The sequence below is a fragment of the Coenobita brevimanus genome, chromosome 45, assembly GCF_032717465.1.
Source record: "Coenobita brevimanus isolate Jiangsu-jjx chromosome 45, ASM3271746v2, whole genome shotgun sequence".
In the NCBI taxonomy this organism is placed as follows: domain Eukaryota; kingdom Metazoa; phylum Arthropoda; class Malacostraca; order Decapoda; family Coenobitidae; genus Coenobita; species Coenobita brevimanus.
The window spans coordinates 27,291,162-27,305,501 of NC_136998.1; the positions used below are offsets into that span (position 1 = coordinate 27,291,162).

The window sequence follows — 14,340 nt, forward strand, 5'->3', positions numbered from 1 at the left end:
GAAATCAGTAGGATAGAAGTTGTGGAAGCAATGAAGAAAGTTAAATCAGGGAAAGCCCCAGGAATTGATGGAGTGTGTGGTGAAATGCTGAAGCATGGGGAGAGATAGTAGTAGAATGGATGTGGAAGATGTGCAGATTGGCCTGGGAGGAAGGTAGAGTCCCGGAGGATTGGAAGTCAGGTATAATTATTCCCTTGTACAAAGGAAAAGGGGAAAAAGAAGTGTGTGGTAATCATAGGGGCATTTGTCTTCTTAGTATAATAGGAAAAGTGTATGGTAGGATACTTATTGACAGAGTTAGAGAAAGAACAGAGAAATTAGTTGGAGAAGAACAGGGAGGCTTTAGGAAGGGAAGAGGTTGTGTAGATCAGATATTCATTCTCAGATCTTTAGTGGAAAAGTTTCTAGAGAAGGGAAAGAAGTTGTATGCGGCTTTCATGGATTAGGAGAAACCATATGACAGGGTGGATAGACTAGGAATGTGGAAAGTGTTAAGAATATATGGAGTAGATGGGAAGTTGTTGAATGCTGTGAAGAGTATGTACAATGGTGCGAAGGCTGCAGTGCATGTGGATGGTGAACTAAGTGAATTTTTCTCTTTGAAAGTTGGGTTGAAACAGGGATGTGTCATGTCTTCATGGTTGTTCAATCTGTACATGGATGGGGTAATAAAAGAGGTACAAGGTAGGGTAGTGGATGTTGGAGTGGCCCTGGTGAGAGAGGATAGTGTTTGGAAACTCCCTGTATTGTTGTTTGCAGATGATACTGTGTTGTTGAGTGAAGACGAAGGGGAGCTGCAAGACTTGGTGGATGAGTTTGAGAGTGTGTAAGAAACGGAATCTAAAGGTGAATGTAGGGAAGAGTAAAGTGATGGTCTTTGAGAGAGGTGAAGTCAGTGAATGTACAGCGAGGTTGGATGGTGAGGAATTGGAAAATGTGAGTACGTTTAAGTACTTGGGTAGTGTGATGAGTAAGGATGGAGGTTTGGAGGGTGAAGTGCTTGAAAGGGTACAGCAGGGAAGAAAGGTTGCTGGTTCTTTGAAAGCAGTGATAAGAAACAGGGAAGTGAGCATGGAAGTGAAAAAGTTACTACATGACAGTATTGTGATACCAACTCTAACGTACGGAAGTGAAGCTTGGACGTTGTTGGAAGGACACAAGTCAAGAGTGAGAGCCGTGGAAATGAGTTATTTAAGGGGAGCCTGTGGAGTCACATGGAGAGACAGGCTGATGAATGAGGATATAAAGGAGCGTTGTGGTGTTGATGTGAATGTGATAGGAAGCGTTATGAGGAGCACACTGAGGTGGTTTGGCCATGTGGAGAGGATGGAGGGTGAAAGACTGACGAAGAGAGTGTATGTGAGTGAGGTGGAGGGGGAAAGAGGGAGGGGGGAGGCCGAGGATGAGATGGAGAGATGGGGTGGAGAGGTATATGAGAGAGGGGGGTGTGAGTTGGGAGCAGGGGAGTGAAATGGCGGGGGACAGGGCGACTTGGAGGTGATTTGTTTGTGGCCACCCCAAACGGGATTGAGGCGTCTGGCAATAGATAGATAGATAGAATAGTCTCTACTTGATGCAAAATGGGCAACCGACTGTGAATTTGAATTAGCATCTTGATGTCTTAAAGAAGAGCAGTTGATGCATCCGGGAGAATTTCTGTTACTACAATCCTTAGATTTATGGACTCCAGCACAAAAGACGCATTTAGGTTCATCATTTATTCCAGAACATCTTTCAGATGTATGACCAAAGTCCTGACAGTGATGACACTGTGTAACCCAAAATCTGTCAAATGCTCGGCATCTTGTAAGATACACATAGATATATTTGCCCTGTTCTACAATGAAGGATCTAACCTCTGGCGACATCTTCAAGACAGCAGTTTTGGTGTCATTCCTTGTTCTTGTGAAGAGAAGGTTGAGGGTACAACCTTGATCAACGAGCATCTTAATTTTATTGTTTTTTCTCAGAATGTTTGGGATGATGTCAGAGTCGCCCAAGGAAGAGGAAAGGCCTGTCACGGTCATTTTTGGCAACATTTTCTTCGGCTCTGATATGGCTACGCAGAAATTGCCTTCAGAGCCAAAATGATCACTCAGCATCCCAGTTGCTTCACCTTTGGCCTCAGCTGACGGAAACTTCATTACTAGCCCACCAGCCTTGGCCTTTACGCAGTTATCAGCCGGTACCGAGTAAAGTATATCTCTGATGTCGTCTGGTCCCATTTGTCAGGGCATTAGCACCGCTCTTTGGTTTCACAATCAGTACATGCTGACTATGAATGCCTTTTTTCTGGCCATGAGCACTGCAATTGAACTCTTCCCACGTTGAGTTTCTCTGTTTACAAACAGGGGCATTGAGGATTTGTCTGCACCTTTTTCGATATTGGAAAACAGATAATTGATGAAAATAAAATTTTATGGTATAACTTTAGAAGTAACCAACGTTACCATTTTTCATTATATTACGTCCCTGAACTATTCTAACTAAGACTTACCTTTTAAGCCTAGTTTGAGTTCGGGGAGCAAATTTTGTAGAGGTAGTCATATAGTGGCTTAGGTTAGGCTATCGCTCAGTAGAGGATGAATGTCGCGCCATATTGGCTGGTGCAGGCGTGTGCACTCGGTCTATGTCAGGCCCTAGGTTAGCCCTACGTTAGGTCAGGTTAGGTTAGTTTGGGTTAGTTTAATGCAAAATAGTGTGTTTTTAATTCATTTTGATCTCGATTTTGGGGAATAAACCCACTTTTAGAAATCTTACTCAAAATTCCGAAAGGGGGATTTTCCCCCCAAAATGAAGGTCAAAACTAATTAAAACATAATTTTGCATTGGAAAACATAAAAATAATAATAACAGAAAACGTTGGTTACTTCTAAAAATTTACCAATTTTATTACATTTCATCAGAGGGAAGTCAGTAGAATAGTAAACTTACATTTTATTAATATTTTCCTTCTGTATTATGGTTTCATTGCTTTTAAACCTTATACTTACATATCATAAGTTTTGCGCTGCGAGGTGTGTCATACTTGGGTATTTTGTCACAAGATTTCACTTAACCATAGCTGTGAATATGACTTAGGTCCTTTGTGAAATATTTTTAAGCTCCTTTCTCAGCTAAGTAAAGAAGACAAGCTAAGTATTAAATTTAATAAATATTTTGAGAATCATTGTTAATACTGGCCCTGGGCCTGTATTAATAAAGATTCCCTAAATGTTTCTTAATTCTTAACTTGTCCTCTTACACTTAGCTGAGAAAAGAGCTTAAGATTTTCACAAACGACTTTAGTCATATTCCCAGCTATGGTTAAGTAAAATCTTGTGACAAAATTACCAGAGTATGAAACACATCACATAGAAAAATTTACAATATGAAAATATATGGTTTAAAGCATTAATTGCCATAATACCTAGGGAAAATATTACTACAAATTAAGTATATTATTCTACAGACTCTCCTATGACGAAATATAATGAAATTCCATTTTCGTCAATTCTCTATTTTCCGATACCGAAAAAGGTGCAGACGAATCCTCAGTGACGTATGTAAACAGAGGCGGCAGCCCCAGCGTTAGAGGTATATTATAAAGCCGTATAAACCAAGACTGCTTCCGTTATTTTTTTTTTTTCAAGGTAACAATGATGATTTTATGAAGTTTTTCTTTTTTTTCTTTTCTCCATGTTCCCATACATTATATAGTGTTATGACTATGGGAATAAAAGAAAAATACATTATCCGCTAGATAAAATCCAAACTGCTTCAGTGGTTTTATTTAATGTACACATGCAATGATCCTCTCCATCACTTTGAAAGTAAACATAAGACAGTGATCTCAAGGATCAAGAATTTTTTCATTTGCAATTACAGGGTATTCCAAAATAGGGACTTGGCTGGGAATATCCACAGAAACTGACTCAATCTGCCCTGAAGAGTAGATCCAGTATTTATGTTAATATTTTAACATTATCAGCAGTTGTGATACTTCTTTACTGCACACAAAATATAGAAGAGGCTACACCAGAGAATTTATAGTATCTTTCTAGTGGATATAAGAGAATGCAATAATTTAGTGCTACACTGATGCACAGGATTTAATGCTTCACTTATCACTCATTAGCTAGGTTCTTCAAACATGGAAAAAATAGAGATCAAAGAGGAAAGCCAGGAAGGAATTATCAAATGTAAAGGGAGATCATGAGGAAATTGGAGGGAGAAAGTGCTTTTAGGCAATGATATTATCAAAACATTTACAAAATGCCTTAAGAATGCGTAAAGTACCGGAAGGGTGAAAAGAATCAGTAAATGTGATGATACCAAAAGTAAAGAAACAGAAAACTGAGTTAAGGCTTCTATCATTAAATAATATTGGATATAAACTGTTGATGGCAACTATAAGAAAACGTATTGAAAAACATGAGAATTAACTTGGAGCAAGAAACACAGGTAGGCTTTACAGACGGTGGGAGGATAGAAAGCAACTTATTTATATTAAGATACTGTATTAAATAATAAAAAAATCATTAACTGTAATATCAACAGATTATACAAAGGCTTACGACAGTGTGAAAGGGGAGAAGTTAACAAAACTATTAAATGACTATAATGTAAACCCCAAAGTTATGAATATAATATCTCAACTATATAAAGGAAATAGAACACGGATAACGATAGGGGCAGAGAAGGAAATAATAATGGCGGTAACTGGTATACTAGGAATGTGCAGGGGCTGCGACATTATGCAGATCTGTGACATACAAAATTATTCAAAAACTGGAGTTTTCACTCGGTCCACCGGGAGTTGTTGTTCGGCCGTGTTAGTAAGCTAAGAATTCTTAAGGCAAGTTAAGATAACCCAGTGAGTTGTCCTGACTACATCGTCTGCTAAGTGTAATTTTTAGTACTAAGAATTATTGTGAACATTTCTATGTCAAAGCACCGAGAGTTATGAGTAAAATCAAAATATTCTCAACTTTAAGTATTCTTAACCCTTATAGGAACCTTTGCTAATATGGGCCCTGTAGCAGGCACACTTGTTTGAAAAATATGATCAAAACGAAGCACAGAGTTAACGATGCTTCACAAACAAATTCTGCAGCTTGGACGCAACGCTGTGCTCCGTTCTCTCTTGTCGATCTCATGTTTCTACCAAATGTGTCTGCACCTTCAAACATTTTTCAGTAATTACTCTAGTACCATGACTTACATTCTGTTATTGCTGTTGCCAGGGTACTTAATTCTTCTTAAGAGCAAAATATTTCATGCAGGCACAGAAAGGACTCCAGTAATGAAGACATTAATAGTCTCATATATAATGTTGGAGAGTTGAGTATTATCTATGAGGTGGCTTTACCTTCTGTGTGCAAGGTGTGGAGTGGCGTAGTGTGGTGTTTTAAGGTATAGTATGGTGTGACTAAGAGTGGAGTGGCATGGCATGGCCTTGTTTGGTGTAGTGTGGTGTGATGTGATGTGAACTGCAGCGGTACAGTATTTTTAACCTAGTGCTACACCATGTTCAGTCCCCACGTGTGTGTGTTCTTACCTAATTGTATCTTTGCAGGAATGAGTCAGGCTCGTACTGTCCCGTGTATTAGATCATTATTGTCACAGATACCCTTAAATTTATGAATAGTTTTGGCACACACTGTTTCATTCAGTAGTGCAAGTGCATTCCTCCATGATCAATTGCCCTATTTGGGAAACTGATTTCCTTACGTCTTTATTGCCTCTCTTTTATGTAGTTTTTTGTAGTGTCCTCATGTTGATGCTTCCCCATAGGTTATATATACTCATTTATGTCTATTTTCTCTTTCCCTGAGATGCATTGATATAGCATAATCTTGTCTCCTCTTTTCCTTCTCTCCTGTAGATTCAATTTTTCTAGTCTTTCTTCGCAGCTTAGATCCCTTAAGCTTGTTACCAATATTGTAGCTGTCATTTGTACATTTTCAGTCTTACCTATGTGTATTTTGAGATGAGGATTCCAGACCACTGATGCATATTCCTGGGTTGGTCTGATGTATGATGTTATTATCTTTCTCAGCATGTCTTCCTTTATTTGTGAATGCAGTTCTCATGTTAGCAAGCAGTGTATACATGTTGCGTAATCTCGTGGACAAAAGTATCGATACATCCACCCGACAGAGAATGGAGAATTGTGTTGAAACATTGTCCTCCCCCCTTCCTCACTCTCAAGTCATGCCTCCTCCTCCTCCATCTCCCTCCCTCTCTTTCTCGCCTCTATAAGCCCCTCCCATAGTTTAGCCCCCACCACCGCAACCACTAGGCCACAAATTTCTCTCTCTCTCTCTCTCTCTCTCTCTCTCTCTCTCTCTCTCTCTCTCTCTCTCTCATCTAATGTATTATAATCTTTTATGCGTTTTTGCCAAAGCCTCGTCGTAAAATGAAATATCAGATCGTTAAGTTTGCATTATGTTACATATTTCATCTTCACATGTGTCATTTTATTTAAACCTGGAAGAATATAAAGTTTCATGATCCGTTCGAAGATGAATGTTTATTTACCAAGTATTATTTTACCTATGTCAGATTCAGCTGAGACTTAACTATACTTATGTATTCTCATATCTCAATGCAGTAATACTGATCTGAGCAGTATATTCTAACACCCGCAGGAAACCTGCATTTCACTGTTAAAGCTTATCTTTTTTTATTTTTTATGCAAGGAAGAAGGAACCAAAGGCCATGAGCCCGCATAACAGTTCCCTCCAAAAGAAAAACAAAATACAAGAGAGAGCCAAATTCAAGATCCATTCATTTCGAGATGCCTGGACACACTGCGTTTGAAAAACTGGAGATCATAGGCAGCAGGAAATACAGACAGAGGGAGATAGTTCCAGAGTTGACCCGTTGAATGAATGAAGGACTGGGAGTAACGGTTAACTCTTGCATTAGAGAGTTGGACAGAAAAGGGATGAGAGTTTGCTGCTAGACGGGTGCTACGCGCCCGTCGTAGAGGTGGAGGAATGCATGCAGACAGTTCAGAGGAGCAGTGACCATTAAAGTAGCGATAGAAAAGAGATAAAGATGCAACAGTGCGGCGAAGAGACAGAGGTTGAAGGGAGTCAGTAAGAGGAGGAGAGTTAATGAGATGAAAAGCCTTTGACTCCACCCTATTGAGAAGAGCTGTATGTGGGAAGCCTCCCCACACATGAGAGTTGTACTCCACACAGGGGCGGATAAAAACCCTGTATAGAGTCAACAATTGTGCAGGGGTAAAGAAAGAACGGAGGTGGCTTAGCACACCCAATCTCTTGGAAGCAGATTTTACAAGAGATGAAATATGATCTTTCCAAGATAAGTCTCGAGTAAATGAAATTCCAAGCATGCTCAAGGATGATGCAGGATTAAGCTAAATATCATTAAATATTAGTGGGTATGCCTGTGGAAGATTTTGAAGGGTTGATAGGTGTAAAAACTGAGTCTTAGATGCATTAAAAACAACAAGACTATTTTTACCCCAGTCAGAGATACGAGCCAAGTCAGACATTAGGTGTGCCACAGCCTCATCTCTTGTTTGTTGAAGTAACGGCTGAGATGGGCGTTGCGGGAACCGAATGGAAAGGTGAAGGGTGGAGTCATCAGCGTATGAGTGGATAGGGTTAGATGTACAGCTTAGAAGGTCATTGATGAATAAAAGGAAGAGAGTTGGTGATAGGACAGAGCTCTGAGGAACACCACTGTTGATAGATCTAGGAGAAGAACGATGGCTGTCTACAACAGCGGCTATAGAGCGACCAGAAAGGAAGCTAGCAATGAAGGCACAGATAGAAGGATAGAAACCGTAAGAGGGCAGTTTGGAAATTAAAGATTTATGCCAGACTCGATCGAAAGCCTTTGAGATGTCAAGTGCAATGGCAAAGCTTTCGCCAAAGTCCCGAAAGGAGGATGACCAGGAGTCTGAAATGTTGGTGAGAAGATCCCCAGTGGAGCGTCCCTGACGGAACCCATACTGACGATCAGAAAGAAGGTTGTGATAGGAAAGATGCCTTAAAATTTTTCTATTGAGAATTGACTCAAAAACTTTTGAAATACAGGACGTTAAAGCAATTGGACGATAGTTGGAAGGTTGGGAGTGGTCACCCTTCTTTGGGACTGGCTGAATGAGAGCAAGCTTCCAACAAGAAGGAAAGGTACAAGTTCACAGACAAAGGCGAAAGAGTTTGCCTAGGCAGGGTGTAAGCACAGAAGCTCAGTTCTTGAGAACAACAGGAGGGACTCCATCAGGCCCGTATGCCTTGTTAGTATTGAGGCTAGTGGTGGCAGAAAATACATCAGCTGAAGAAATTTTAATGTCAGCCATGAGGAAGTCAGAGGTGGGAAGTGATGGAGGAACAACACCGGAATCGTCTAAGGTGGAATTGGAGGAGAAAGTCTGTGCAAAGAGATCTGCTTTATCAGTAGAAGAAACAGCTACAGAACCATTAGAGTAGAAAAGAGGAGGGAAGGATGATGAGGTCAAGTTGTTAGGAAGGTTTTTGGCAAGGTGCCACAAGAAGCGGGAAGAATTCGAGTTGGAGAGTTGAGAGCATTTAGTACGGATGAAATTATTTTTAGCAGAGCGAAGAACAGACTTAGCACGATTCCGGGTAGAAAGGTAAAGATGATGTGATTCAAGGGTGGGTTGGCTCCGGTACCTTTTGTAGGCCCTCTCCTTGTTGCGGACAGCATTAGAACAAGCGTGATTAAACCAAGGCTTTCTTGCGTTAGTCAAAGGATATGAGAAAGGAATCCATGCTTCCATGCCCGAGAGAACAACCTCCGTAATGCGCAAGGCACACTCAGATGGCTCCCTCCCATGGATCCAAAAGCCTAATCTATCTATCTATCTATCTATCTCTCTATCTATCTATCTATCTATCTATCTATCTATCTATATATATATATATATATATATATATATATATATATATATTGAACGTGTCGTGTAGCAGCAATTAAAAAATCGGTTATTGCTATGTGCAGTGGCGTCCCTGCGGGGGAGGGGGGGGGGGCTGTTTGAAACTGCCCCCCGGGCCTCCAATTGAGGAGGCCCCCCAAAGTCTTAAAAATTTATAAGCTTTTTTATTATTATTTATAATTATAATTATATATATATATATATATATATATATATATATATATATATATACTATATATATATATATATATATATATATATATATATATATATATATATATATATATATATATATATATATATATATATATATATATATATATATATATATATATATATATATATATATATCATCCCGACAATCCCGGCTGAGATATTAGATAAGTTTTGAGAATTAGGGGGGCTGGGTTCTTTGCGGGGCCCCCCCTCCAGGAGGGGGGCCCCACAAAGAACCCAGCCCCCCGGGACCCCCAAATCTCTAGGTACGCCCCTGGTTATGTGGGTTTCATTTACCTCCAAAATACTATTTACTATAAATATGCACCAAAAGTTATGGCTATAGAGATGGAGTCGTCAGCCAAAGTATTTGTTATGTTTCCTTTGACATCACTCATGTCCATCTTTCACCCAGTACTTTATCCCACAGCCAGTTTGTTACAATTGCATATTTATTTTTAAAAAGGGAAATACGGAACTGCACTTCAATAATAGATAATAATTATTGGATTGAATATATTTACAGTTACATCAAAAACAATGGCTTTGTGGTATCATAACAACATAAATGTTTGTGATGACGTGGTTGAAAAGACTCATCCACCATGAGACGGGTATTTTGAATGGATCAGTGGACAGGAATTATTACATAAAAACATGAGGCGTCAGAAATCTGTAAGAAAAAGCAGACGAAGGATGGAAGAAAAGAGGAACAACTCTACGACAACCAGCAGCATACGGAGGAAAAACCAAGGTGGCCATCTATATAAAACGAATACATTACTTAACTGATAAGTTTCCTTGCCTCTATATAATGATGTGTGCCCGAATAATTGTTAAAAGAAGGCAGGACTGAATAATGATACTACAATAACAACAACAACAAGTACTATTACTACCACTACTGCTACTATTGATGATGATGATGACGATGATAATGAAAATGATGATGATGATGATTATGATAATAATAATAATAATAATAATAATAATAATAATAATAATAAATATAATTATTATTATTATTATTATTATTATTATTATATCATAAATATATATTACAATAATATTAAAAATAATATTAATTATAATGAACACAGCAAAGAACATTTCACAGATTTGTTACTTATGCTTACCTCCATACGTTTATGTAAAATAAAGTTTTCTTTCGTTTTGAGAAGACTAATTGTGCATTATCAAGTGAAGGGTTAAACGTTACTGGAGGTACTGATGACCTTGAACACGACAAAGGTGAAACAATATCCGAACGATTGTTTGGGATGGTTGTAGTGGGGTGAGGTGGGGTGAAGGAGGGGGAGGTGAATAGCAAGGCTTGCTTTAACCGAGCTGATATCATTCTCTCTCGTGGGAGGAAGACTAGAGGATTCGATAATATGCAACAAACTCCTGCATTTGCAAACCTTATTCACAGCATGTAATGGTGATGAGAAATATAATTATCCCCTTGATAAAGGATTACCCTGATGCAAACTAGATATAATGATATTTAGGAACAAAATAACTTGCCAGAAATGTATGCCACCGTTTGTTCATAAGGTGATGTCCATAGTGCCCTTGATTTAAGGATGTGTTACAGGGTAAATCAAAAATATCCTTTCACTGTTGCACAAGGCGAATATCAGACCCGAAACCTTTCAGCTGCATGTTTGACAATAGCTCTACCATACCATTGTCAAAAATCATAAATACAATTCTTTGGAGGATAGCCGAGTTCTAAAATTTTATGCCATCAAGTTTTTGTCGTATGGACCGTTTGGGACGAAGGTATTTTAGTTAAAATTACCATACACTAATGCGATGTTGATTTTTAAAATTATAAGGAAGAACATTGATGTTGCTTGTATTTGGTGATTCCCCTTATATTAAACATTTACGAGGGTCCTTGGCCATTACATCTACACCGTACTTATCGATCCATAAAGAGGTTAGTTTCTCTAATAGTCTCACTGGTTGGTGTCTAATGGTGTGGGAATGAATCCCTTCATCGAATAACACGCTAGGATTATGAGGTTGCAATTAATAATCCATATTCATAGCCTAACTAAAAATCAATCCCTGGCCTCTCCTCTATGATTCAGAACTTCTGCTTCACAACAATACCACTTCCAGGATAGTTTACGCTGTAACCTTTACTTAAGAGAGAGAGAGAGAGAGAGGGATTACTCCTTAACAAGGGGCGGGGTTTCTGGTGACGAGTAAGGAGCGCAAGAGGGGGAGAGAAGGGGAGAGATGGAGGGTATTGCAGTGTTACCAAGAAAGACCTCATTCTTGCTTTCAACACATGCGTCAGGATTTATGTCCACGATGGTACCTTCTCACTGATGTGGTCAGCCGGAGCTAGTCAGTTACTTGTAATCACTCCTAGGTCCTCCCTTTCTGATATGTGTAGGGTTGAACTTCCTAACCTATAATATTAGTCTGGTCTTTTTTCACTTTTACCAAACTTAAGTACATGACACTTGTTGTGGAAAATATTTTTCCTCAGAGCGAGTATCTGTTGCGCTCTTTATCTTTTAAAATAGTTGCCCCTGTTGAAAGCAGAGGAAAAACCCTGAGAATGTTCGTTACTAAATTCGAGCAGTTTTTTTTTTTTTTTGTCCGACTCTGGGCAAAGGATTCAGGGCCCCATTAATCGGGTACGGTGGCATATCCCAAGGCCCAGTAGTCCTCCTACAGCTCCACATGTCACCACTTCGGCGCTAACACCCACAGTCCACATTGAATACATGCTAGGGCTGTCTCATACAGGACTGGTGTACTGGTTTATTAACCCTGAGATTTTGCTCTAGTTCTCGTTAAGAATTCTAATTGTTAATAAATTAAATGCTACAGCGTTTAACCTTTGTGGACAACTATGGTGTAAATTCCTGTAAATACTTAGGAAGTTTCTCTTGTCATGACTGCGCCTGCGTGGTAGGATGACGTGGTGTCCTGATGGGAAAACGGAGGAAGATCTAACACATCTTGACACAGATAAAGTGAACATTTGGCATTAGTTTTATTCAAAACTAAGATTAACTTGTTAAGTGGGAATTTCCTTGTAAATTTCATACGTAATTCACTGTATTTAAGTAACTGTAATTTAATAATATTTGGAAGAAAGGTTGCTGGTTCCTTAAAGGAAGTGATAAGAAACAGGGAAGTGAGCATGGAAGTGAAAAAGTTATTAGGCTACATGACAGTGTTGTGATACCAACTCTAACATCTGGAAGTGAAGCTTGGACATTGTTGGTGGGACACAAATCAAGAGTGAGAGCAGAGGAAATGAGTTATTTGAGAGGAGCCTGTGGAGTCACATGGAGAGACAGACTGATAAATGAGGATGTGAAGGAGCTTTGTGGAGTGGATGTGGATGTAATAGGATGCGTTAGGAGAAACACACTGAGGTGGTTTGGCCATGTGGAGAGGTTGGAGAGTGAGAGACTGACGAGGAGAGTGTATGTGAGTGAGGTGGAGGGGGAGAGAGGAAGAGGAAGGCCAAGGATGAGATGGAGGGATGGAGTGGAGAGGTATATGAGAGAAGGGGGTGTGAACTGGGAGCAGGGCAGTGAATGGCTGGAGACAGGGTGACGTGGAGGCAACTTGTTTGTGGCCACCCCGTATAAGGGATTCAGGCGTCTGGCAATAGATAGATAGATAGATCTCTGAATCCCATGACAATATTTGACATCTCTGAATCCCATAAAGGAAGAGAGACTCGCCATTTATCATTCTGTTCCTAATAGCTCGTCTGAGTGCACATTGTAGAACTAGCACCAAGGACGCCTGGAAAGGCCCAGGCAAACCAAACGAGACCTCAAGCCCATCGTCATCTGTTATTCTGACTCTATCTAGCTAAGTAGCCTTTATGATTTGGCCAAATCGGGGCGACTAGCTAGGATATAAGGATTTAATTACTGGTAAGTTAGAGTATTAATATTATATCTTAATTCCTAAGAGACTTCTTGTATTTAAATTTAATATTTGTTGCTGTTAGAATAACACTTGTCAGAAAAGAGAGTGAAGAAAATTTCTGACACTTGTCCCCATTATATTCAATTTGCCATTTATTGCTCCATTCATGAAGTTTATTTAATTCTTCTTGTAGCTCTCTGCAAGAATATGTGTTAGAAATTTTCCTTTGTATTTTTACATCATCAACAAACATATTTAGATACCTTCCATTTCCGATGTTACTGTCTATGTCATTTATATATACAAAAACCATAACTGGTGCCAGAACTGAGCCTATTGGAACTCTGCTAGTTACTTCCCTCCATAATGAGTAATTTCCCCTTTGTACTGTTCCCATGTCCTTTTTCTGAGATAATCCTGCATCCAACAGTACAATTTGTCTTGGATACCTCCTAAATGGTACAGTTTTCATAAAAGTCTTTGGTGTGGTACTCTGTCAAATGCTTTCTTGAAATCTAAATAGATACTGTCCACCCATCCTTCTCTTTTTCTGTAATGTTTCTGCAACTCTATCATTGTAACCTAATGATTTTCCCTTTGTAACACCGAACTCCCTCTCTATCACACCGCGTTCTTCTAGATGATTTATCCAAACTTTTCTTATCAGCTTTTCTAGTATCTTACAACTCTGGTCAGTGAAACTGGTCGGTAGTTGAGTGGATTCTGTCTATTCATTCATTCATTGCCAGACGCCATGCATCCCAGACGGGGTGGCCAAGGGCTTAGAGTTAATTGTTTTACAGGGAGGGGCACTAATCCTCCACCAACCCCACGTGACGTAGGGATGCCAACAGCATCTGGTGTTCCCAGGCGGTCACCCATCCAAGTACTAACCAGACCCAACGTTGCTTAACTTCGCTGATCGAACGGGAAGCGGTGTACTCAACGTGGTATGGCCGTTGGCTTCTGTCTATTCCCTATCTTCAATAAGGGAACAATGTTTGCTTTCATTCAAATATCAGGTAATTTATTTTGACAGAAGGATTCCTTGAATATTGAATATAATGGTCCGCTTAACTCTTCTGCACATTCATGTAGCACCCAACCTGAAATTTCGTCAGGAGCATATGCGTTTCTTTTGTCCAATTTACTTAACTCTTCATGTACTTTTTTTACTGGTACAGTATTCGTATATCTGGTAATATGTGTGGGCATGCATGTTCCATACCATCTGTTTCAAAATTGTTTTCTTCTGTAAAAACTGATAGGAAATTTTTATTTAGTGCTTCACA

At 39.4% G+C, this 14,340-nt stretch overlaps 1 non-coding gene across 1 annotated transcript; it reads right to left on the reverse strand.

Annotated features, from left to right (window-relative positions):
* Nucleotides 1-13,893: 13,893 nt before the first annotated feature.
* Nucleotides 13,894-14,012, reverse strand: LOC145398581 (5S ribosomal RNA). The gene has a single exon (XR_013897161.1). It is a non-coding gene; the product is annotated as a 5S ribosomal RNA (ribosomal RNA).
* Between the last annotated feature and the right edge of the window lie 328 nt (nt 14,013-14,340).